Consider the following 9,910-nt stretch of genomic DNA (forward strand, 5'->3'; position numbering starts at 1 on the left):
CCGTGGAATGGGACACTCAGAGTGGGAGGGGGGGCAGGACCCCCCATTCTCAAATGTGCGGGCTCAAAGAAGACTACGGAGAATACTCTTGGAAGGGAGGAAGGGCTTGCCGATAGGCCTATCCTTTTCCCTAGTGTCTGTCCTTCACCTCCAACCTAGCGAAGGGTTGGCCTGAGGTGGTGCAGTTCGTCCTTGCTTCTAAAGTGGAACTGACAGAGGCCCTACCCAATTGTGCCAAGTATCGGGCCCAGCCAAACTCAGCAGAGACCTACAGTGCAGTCCTAGGTGCTGGGCGTATGTGATGAGCCAGCAGTACTGTGCAGCCACCAAGTTGGGTAGTGTACAGGTGTGAAGGCTCCAGACTACCTGGAAAGAATTCCAGAGTCTCCAAATAGCCACAGAATATACCCGGAAGAAAAAAAAAATCTGTTTTAAGCATCACCCAGGTAAAGAGAATGTGACCTGGGCTTCCACGGTACCATGAGTCGCGAGCCCTCTGACTTCACTTTCCTCTCAGCCTTCACGCCAACATACAAGGAGGGTGGGACTTGCAGTCAAGAAACAGTTGGAGGTTGGGGAAGAGTAGAGAGAAGGCCATTTGGAACTAAGTCAACCCCAGTCTCCCCCTTGAAACAGCCACCCCTCTCCAGCTGAGGTGTGGAAGTAACTGTGCATGGAATAGGTTTATGTGGTAATGCATCCATGAGAAAACAGATTCTCCCTTTCTGAGCAGCCATTGACCACTTTCAGCTTTTCACTCAGGGGTGGGACCACATCAATTAGTGTGGTCATCTTGCTGTTCTTGTCCAGCCAACCATGTTGTTGAAAGTTCATGGGTACACTGACTTTGCTACGTCTATGGGACATAATATCACCGCAGACTTCCTGGACCTGTGGCTCTTACAATCTTTCTGCCCCCTCTTCAACAACTTTCCCTAAGCCTTAATTGTAGGGGCTACATTGCAAATGTATCAGTTGGGATGGGGGACCCCTCCCCCCCCAGGGAACCCCCCCCACCCCCCACCCCCCACTAGTTACTTATTTTCTGCATTATGGGTTTCTGTAATGGTCTCCATCTGTTGCAAAAAGAACCTTCTTTGGTGAGAGATGAGAGCTACACTTATATGTGGGTATAAGGATAAATATGTATAAAACAGTTAGAAATTATATTGGCTTAGGAAAATGGCAGTAGGTTCTCCTCTGGGGTCTATGACCTCTCCAGTCATGGGTAGTTGGTTAGGTTTCCAGTACCAGGCATGCATTTCTTTCCTGTTAAGTGGGCCTTAAGACCAATTACACAACTGCTGGTTGCTCCCACAATAAAAGTGCCACTATTGCACCATTGTGAATTTATTTTTTTTTTCATTTTTTAAAATTTAAATAATTTATTGAGATTGCATCTGGATTGTTTTCCCCTCACTGTGTCTTCCCATTCATTGTGAATTTCTTGCCAGTTCAGTCATTCTTGTGGCTCATAGGCTTGACAGATGGTGGGTGTGGGACAGATGAGGGGTGGGACGACCTCTCCCTCAGTAGCTTGTATAACATCTCCTGATATCATAAGAGGCAGTCCTCAGACGGCGCCTTCCAGGTCAGTACCAGCTCTATTTCTCTAAGTCCTGTGTCCTAAAGCTGTGGTGTCTTAAGCAATACAACCTTACCTTCAAATTCTGGGAGGCAACCAAGGGCAACCACATTAGCTTATACCGTCTTGTGGGTCTCTTGGACTCCCCTGGCCAATAGCACAAGAAGAAGCTCCTTATGCCTGGTCCTTGGGGTATTGTTACATAGCATATAGCTCATGGTATAAAGTAATTCAAACTATATAGCTATGTAGACACATACGTATATAGTGTGTGTAATTTTAGAGAAACATAAAATAAATATTATTCCTTTATGTCTTTTTCGAATGTCCTCAGTGTTTTGTAGCCCTCCTCTCTCTTCATCCCTTTTACTATGTAGCTTTTAAAGGGACAGCTGAAGAAAAAAGTCAACTTCTATATAATTGGCATGTTCTTGTCCAAATTACCAGTTACTGTGTTGAAAACAAGTCACGATTTCAACCACCTGGCCATGAACAATTAGAGGTTTATTGCCCTTAAACAAGAAGATGTTTGTTTCAGCCAGACAATGTTGGCAGAGATGGGTCCCATCTTGTGATGGCCTCATCACCACACACTGCCATTCCTTCCTCCTCCTCCCCCCCCCACCCCACCCCCTGTAAAGCACACTCTATTTGCTTTTCCATATAAAGGAGCTCAGCATTTCCCGAGTTGTCTCTTAACCTCCTTTACTTGCAGGCCCGAGCCATTTCCACTACAACAAATACACTCCCGTCTCTAATAACAACCCTTGTGTGGAAGAGATGCTGTGTTTTCGGAGTCCTCACCATGCTTAATAGTAACAAAAAACAAAGAAAAGAAAGCCTTGCAGTTTGTATGTTTATACACATAACTCTCCTTCTCGGTAAAAACTGTGTGACTGTCAGAACCCTGAAGCTCCCATGAATGGCACAACTGCTTGGCTGCAGCTTATTTCCAGATCCCGGAAGCTTAACGTTCACTCACAGCTTCTGAATTCTCATGCCTAAAGTCTGTCCAACCCAGGTATAGAACCCAGCTATAGATGCAGCAAATAACCCCAAGCTAAAGGCAAGACCATTGTCAAGGATTTGATAACATTTCTAGCAGGACAGCAGTCCAGACATCATGAATAGGGCAGCTTTCTACTATTTAAAGCTGTGCAGATAACGGATGTTTTTGCTATGTAAGAAATTAGCGACAGGGTTTTCTATAACTCGAAATCCTAGACATTGTTTTCCAATAGCATGGTATTTGCCATGGAGATGTGGGAGATAACATGCTGAGAACATTTCTAACTCTGATTGTAAGGCCCTGGAATAGGTCTAGCAAGATGGCTTCAAGTGGATAAGTGTGGTTGCTATTAAGCCTGATGACCAGAGTTTGAACCCTGGAATATCCACCTGGTAGAAAGAGAGGACTAACTCCCAAAAGTGGTGCTCTGTCCTCCCCATGTAGTCTCTGATGTGCCACCTCCAATACATTTTTTAAAATTTAAATCCCAGAATACGTTTAAATTTTCTCAAATATTATTATAACTCTTAAAATATTTCTCAGAACATTTTAATCTTTTCAATTTCTGAAATAAGCATGTGCACATTCTAATTATAAGAAAAGGAAGGCTTAGCTTTGGGTCATCCCTCTAAATTATAACTCATCGATCTCAAGATTGAGCCATTGATACTGCTTAAGTCATTATGAACTCTTCTTTGGAAATGATGCTTAGAGTTAGTCCATGGACCAGACCTCCAAATAAAAATAAAGAAAATACAAAGATGTTAACTTCATGGGCCTTTTTTATAAGTATAAAACAAAAAGCAAAGGCTGGAGAGATGGCTTAGAGGCTAAGAGCACCATGGCTCTTGCAGAGGACCCAGATTCAGTTCCCAACACCAACTGGGTGGCTCACAATCTGTGACTAAAATTCAAGGGAGTCTGACACCCACTTCTGCATGCTCAGTATGCACAAAAATTCACATAAACTCACACGAATACACATTAAATAAATAAATATTTTAATACAGATTATAAGATTACAGGTTATAAGGAGAAGCCAATTCTATTCAACATGAAAACACATTAAAAAGTCTCTAGAATCAAGTCAATTGGTTCCTGGTGCAACTCCTGGAGTAAAACAGAGCACAATTAGCAAGCTGCAGGCCAGGGCTCTTTGTTTTTGTAATAAAGTGGTACCGGAACATCCGTGCATTCACTAACTGTGAGGACATCTGCCCTTTAACAGTAGACCCTGTGTGACTCTCCCACCTAGATACATCCCTACTGGCAAACAGTTCTTAAGTGGCCTAAAGATGGTAAATATTTAGGCCTGCAAGTCATACAGTCGCTGGGAGTGATTTCCAGGATATAAAAAGCAAAAAGAAAAAAGAGGGCCCATGAGACCGGTCTTTTAAATAAGAAAGAAGAGACTGCGGTATAGCGAGTTCTAATTTGTACACAGAGAGACAGGAAGTTTCTAGAGGTTGGCTGGTCATCATCAGAGGGCAGAGGAGACGGGGAAGGACCAGGATGAATGAGGGATTGTATGACTTAGTGATAGCAAAGCAAAAGAAGGGGAGCAATGTGGATGCTTCACAAGACAATTTGGAGTTGTTGGGTTTGAAGGCGCTGGGACTATAAACGGCAGTTTAGCTTCGGTCCGCGCCTGAATTGGATTTTGTGTGCGTTAACTGGAGCTAGAACCGCACAGCATGAATAACTCTGGATGGCACTCAGTGTCCTACCGTTTGTCAGCAGTCAATCCTGCTGTACCAACGAAGTCCACACACGAGCCGTGGCGTGAAGCCAGCGGGTGACGGGTGATGATTTCAGTTGCCGGTTTGGCAGGGCCTGGAATCACCTGGGAAGAGTCTCAGTGAAGGATTGTCTACGTTAGGTTGGACTGTGGGGATGCCTGGGAGGGATTTTCTTAATTAGGTTAATTGCGGTGGGAAGATCAACCCTAAATGTGGGCGACGGCATTCCATGGGCTGCGCCCTCGACTAGATGAAAAGGACCGAGCTGCGGAGCCTGCGTCATCCTTTGCTTCCAACTGAGATGCGGTGCGACTGCATCCTTTCTTAAGCTCCAGGTGCCCTTGGCGTCCCATCCTGACGGATAACAACCTTCAACTGTGAACTGAAATCAGCCATTTCTCCCAGCAACTAGAAAAGACATCATCCCCAGCTGAAGTCTGTCCACCCACACAGCCGAATTCCTCACAAACTTGTGCTGGAAGCTTGTTAAAATTAGCTTGTTACAGGACAGGTTGGTTCGGTTCAGTTTCAAATACACAACTAGCAAGGTTATGGCCTTTGTCCATTACCACACAGTAAAGCTAAACTTTATTTTTTTTTTCATCTTCACTTTTCTCATTGGGGGGAGGGCAACATGGGCCCCAACACCCATGTGGAAGTCAGAACACAACTTGCAGGAGTTGCTTCTCTTCTTCCACCAAGTGGTACCTGGGGATTAAACTCAGGTGTCAGGCTCAGCAACATGCACCTTTATCTGCTGAGTCCTCTCATCTGGCCTTTGGGCCATCTTTACTACAAAGTCAGGATAACATTTTTCCCATTTCAAGAAAAAAAAAAAGATCCTGTAGATTCATAAAGCAGTTGAAACTAAAGTATAAAATAAAACTGTGAAAAAAGAAAAAGAAAAAAAGAAAACCATGATCTAAAATCAGTTTTTGATTTAAAAAGCAATTAGTAGAGTTGGGTGTAGTAAGTCGCTCCTGGGTGGCAGAGGCAGGTGGATCTCTGAGTTCAAAGGCAGCTGGTCTACATAGTGAGGTCCAGGACAGCCAGATCTATGTAGAGAGACCCTGTCTCAAGAAGGAGGAGGAGGAGGAAGAGAGAGAGACAGAGGGGGGGGGGGAGATTTTTTTCCTATTCAAAGAAAGCTATCAGTATAGAAAAGAGAAGACTTTTTTTTTTTTTTTTTTTTAAGGATTTCTCTGTGAAGCCTTGGCTGTCATAGACTCACTTTGTAGATCAGGCTGGCCTCAAACTCACAGAGATCCACCTGCCTCTGTCTCCCAGAGTGCTAGGATACAGGCAGGCATCACCATGCCCAACACACTATTTATTATTCCTTGATTTTTTTTTTAAAAGAGAGTAAATTTTAATAATCCTAATTCTTAGAGGCAACCAGTGTTCATAGTGAGATGTACAGGAGGGTAGGATGGGAGAAGTTGAACCAAGACTTAGCGACTTGCCTGGACAACACAGCTAGACCTTGCCCTGAAGGGAGGAGGCAGAGCAAGATGATCTGGCGGGTAAGGATGCTTGCTGCCAAGCCTGACAGAGTCTGGTCCCTGAACCCCACATGGCCGAAGGGGAGAACTAACTCCTGGAAGTTGTTCTCTGATCTCCACACAAATGTCACGACGTGCAAGCATCTGTTCATATGCACAGACATGAAACAAATAAATGCAAAAAGGAATATTCAAAAAAGTGTTTTTGGTCGGGGGGAACATGTGATGCAGAGAAATTGCCTTTACTTTGGGAAACAAGGGGGAAAGGTGCAGTAGAGAAGAACCCCTTTTTGTCCTGGGTCCCAGTCATCCCCGGGGGAAGTCAGCGGACACTAACAGTCCTGTCACCCTAGATTTAGGCACTCGTGTACTACACGCACCTATTTAAAGTCTTTGAAAGCTTTCTGTCCTTAAACTGAGAGTTCTGTCCTCCCAGGGTTCCCTGTGTGTTCTGATGTCTGGTAGGCTATTAGGCCGTATCACATCTTTCTCACTAAACAGCGATGTGAGCATTGTCTTCCCCAGATCCTGGTGCCATGAACGCTATTTATTCTTTTTTGGTTTTTCCAGACAGGGTTTCTCTGTGTAGCCTTGGCTGTCCTGAATTCACTTTGTAGACCAGGCTGGCCTCGAACTCACAGAGATCTGCCTGCTTTGCCTCCCTAGTGCTGGGATTAAAGGCATGCAGCACTCTAGGCACACTATTTACTTATTATTCTTTATTTGTTTTTGTTTTGTTTTGGTTTGGTTTGGTTTGGTTTGGTTTGGTTTGGTTTTTCCAGACAGGACGTCTCTGTGTAGTCTTAGCTGTCCTAGACTCGCTTTGTAGTCCAGGCTGGCCTTGAACTCACAGCGATCCGCCTGCCTCTGCCTCCTGAGTGCTGGGATTAAAGGCATGCGCCACCACGCCTGGTCGATTTATTCTTTAATTTAAAAAAAAGTTTTTAGTTTTTTGGGTTGTTTTCAAAACACAGTTTCTCTATGTGATCCTGGAACTCACTTTGCATATGAGGCTGGCCTAGAACTCAGAGATCCACCTGCCTCTACCTCCTGAGTGCTGGGATTAAAGGCATTCGCCACCACCTGTCTTGTTCCTTGAGTTTTAAAATGCAAGTCCTGTATTTTTAAGTTTTTGGAATAGAGTCTCACTATGTAACCCAGTATGGCCTCAAATTTATAATCCTCCTGCCTCACATCCTTGGTGCTGGAATTGTAGGTATGCACCACTAACTAGCTAAAATTTTTGTAACGAAGCCTCCATCTAAAGTGCCATATGCTCCCCTGAGAGTTCTGGAAATTCCCGCGAGTTTCATCTGTGGCATGGGTGATATCTATTCCACTCTTGTGTCCTCTTAGAAGTCGGAGCCCAAGCCCATGTGTAGACTCCACAAAGAACCCCTCCACCCCGAGCACAACCTATTTCAAGCCTTTACCAAAGCAGGAAGATTGTTTGCTTTCCTCTTTGCCTCTAGCCTCCCCTCTCTGTAATACTAAATTCTTCCCACTGGTTGCTCAGGCAGTCAACTCCCTTTTTTTTTTTCTTTTTTGTAAGCAGGGAGTTTTCAAAAGATACCCTTGAAACCTGCAGCATCTGCTTCAACCAGAAGTGTGTGCAAACTCTTGGGTCATACCAAAACCTAGTGAGTCAGGACCTCGGTCGGGGGCAGCGGGTTGGTGGGGTGGTGGTGGTGTTAGTGATATGTCTTCATGGGCCAGCCAGAGGTTCTGATGGGCACTAAGGTTCTAAACCTTGTACACTGACACCCAGGCTTAGCTCTACTCCAAGGCTGTCAAGTTGGCTCAACGGGTAAAGGTGATAATTACCTTCAGTGACTTGTGTTTGAGCTATAGGAGACAGAGGGCAAGACCTGACTCCCATAGTGATATGTGAGGCCCAGCCAGTTGTGCTCTGACCAACCCGGCACACATATGCACTAAATAAATAAATTAATTAATTAATAAAGCAATTTTAAAATGTTATCTCATGTCTCCTTACAAAGGAGCCTTCCCAAAGAGGAGTGTTAGCAACACATACTAAAAGAATATGTCTCTAGCTTGCTTTTTTTTTTTAAATTCAATTGCAAAAAATAAATAAATAAATTCAATTGCTTCTTGCTTTTCTTGTTCATTCTCTCCGACAAATAACCTTCCCTTTCATGAAATGCAGAGAGGGAGCCAAGGCCTAACCCTCCCCTTAGCCACGCCCTGATCTACAGAGTTGCCAAGCTACTCTCAGTAGCCTGGGTGGGCCCAGTCTGTGGGGACCTGATAGGCAGGGAAGTCAAGATTGGAGGGTTAGGTCTGTAAACGTAACAGCATGCGAAGGTGTCATGTGTGGTATTACCTAGCAAATACCAGCTGCCGAGATGATAAGAGGAAATAAAAACATTCCCACTACATTTATAGCTTTTCACTTACCTTCGAGGAGAAGAGAAGTGCTAGGAAAAACAGTGTCATCAACCCACTCCCCCTGTGGAATTAGAAGACTCTGGTCATGGATAAATTCTCCATTCCACAGAAGATACTCCATGCCATGGAACCTTCATCTTCCCCAATATTGAAGCAAAGGCCTGGGACTTCTTGGGGCTAAAATCCCCTCAAAGCACAGCAGATTCTCTATGAGATCTGACGTGTCCTCTGCCAGTCCCTCTCTTCCCCCCAAGGTCCTTATTGCCTGGTGACCACAGAGGCAGGGCCTGACTTCTGCATGCTCAGCTTCTTTCTCTGACAACAGCCCAGCAATCCCAACTTCCTCTCAAACTTTCTTTCCAGCTATGACCTTTGAACTTTTATTTTCAAGAAAGCAAAACCATCTTTTCTCGGAACCGGTGCTCCACTTCCAGGAAGTGGGCTTTACTCTTCCTCCCACATCCAAGCACCCGAGTGGCCCAATCCCACCAGCTGTGGACACAGAAGCTACCCCAGCCATTTGACCATGGTCCTTAGTTCCTACCCCTAGCAAGGCCTCAGTGCTAAACTTTCTCCCTGACGAATTACAGCCACAGGGAGTGACCACATATGCCCTTGCTCCCTGCAGAAATTCTAAAGAGAACCCTACCTCTGCAAGCCATGGGAGGCTGGCCTGATGCTGCTCAACTGCTCTGTGAACCTAGCCAAAGAGGGGTCCTAGGTGTTGCCTGAAGAAGCCCGGGGCTCAATCCCCAGGACACACAACTGTCCTTTAGACCTTGAAGTCTCAAAGTCCCTCATTATCCTGTCACTGTTGCCTCTGTCTAAATCTGTTGTACTCTCCATTTCCTTCATCCTAGTCTCTTTAACACACCCAGGCAGTCAGGCCTGATTCTTTTCGTAGCCCAAATAGTTAAAACTATACGTGCATATTAGTAATATGAATGGATTCCAGAGACTTGGGGTTACTGACATTTGGGGTTACTCACAGCACCACTCAACCAGCCTCTACGGCATTTTACATCTTTAACCATCTATGGCATTAGAAAGGCTTTTGCCACGTCGTCTAGAAACTCTCAGTTTTTGGAAGACCTCCAGGATCTTTCTCTTTCCTCTCTGGCCACATCTCCTCTTTGGGGACTAAAGGGAGGCGTGGCTAGCCAGCTCTGTGGTAGAGCATTGGCTCGGCATGTGAAAGAGCCTCGGTGTTGTTCCCTGTGAGAGAGAGGGGAGGTGTGGCAGTGCAACGTCGCCTAGGCTCAAGTGATCTTCTCCCCGCAGCTACCGAACACGTGCCTCAGCTGCGTATGCACACCAACACTCTGCGTGTAAGCCCCATCTTGATGCTCCTCTCTTTGGCCCTGTTTCCCTTTCACTGTGTGTATTTCCCTTGGCCAATTACTCCGTAACTGTAGACCATCGTTACAGGACATGGTGAAGTCTAAATCCACAGCTGCACCTCATAGCTCTCTTTTTTACTCCAGAGCCACATGGGCGTCCGCTCTCTAGACATCATCACGTCGTCACACACAGATATCTCCAGGTACCTGGTTTAGTGTTTCCTAACCCATAATTCCTCCACCAACCACCTCGTTGCCTATGCTCTCCATTCACAATGGGCGACACCATCACCATTATCATTTTTGACCAAGAACTGACAGACTCC

Source organism: Acomys minous (assembly GCF_964271855.1).
Source record: "Acomys minous genome assembly, chromosome: 19".
Lineage (NCBI taxonomy): Eukaryota > Metazoa > Chordata > Mammalia > Rodentia > Muridae > Acomys > Acomys minous.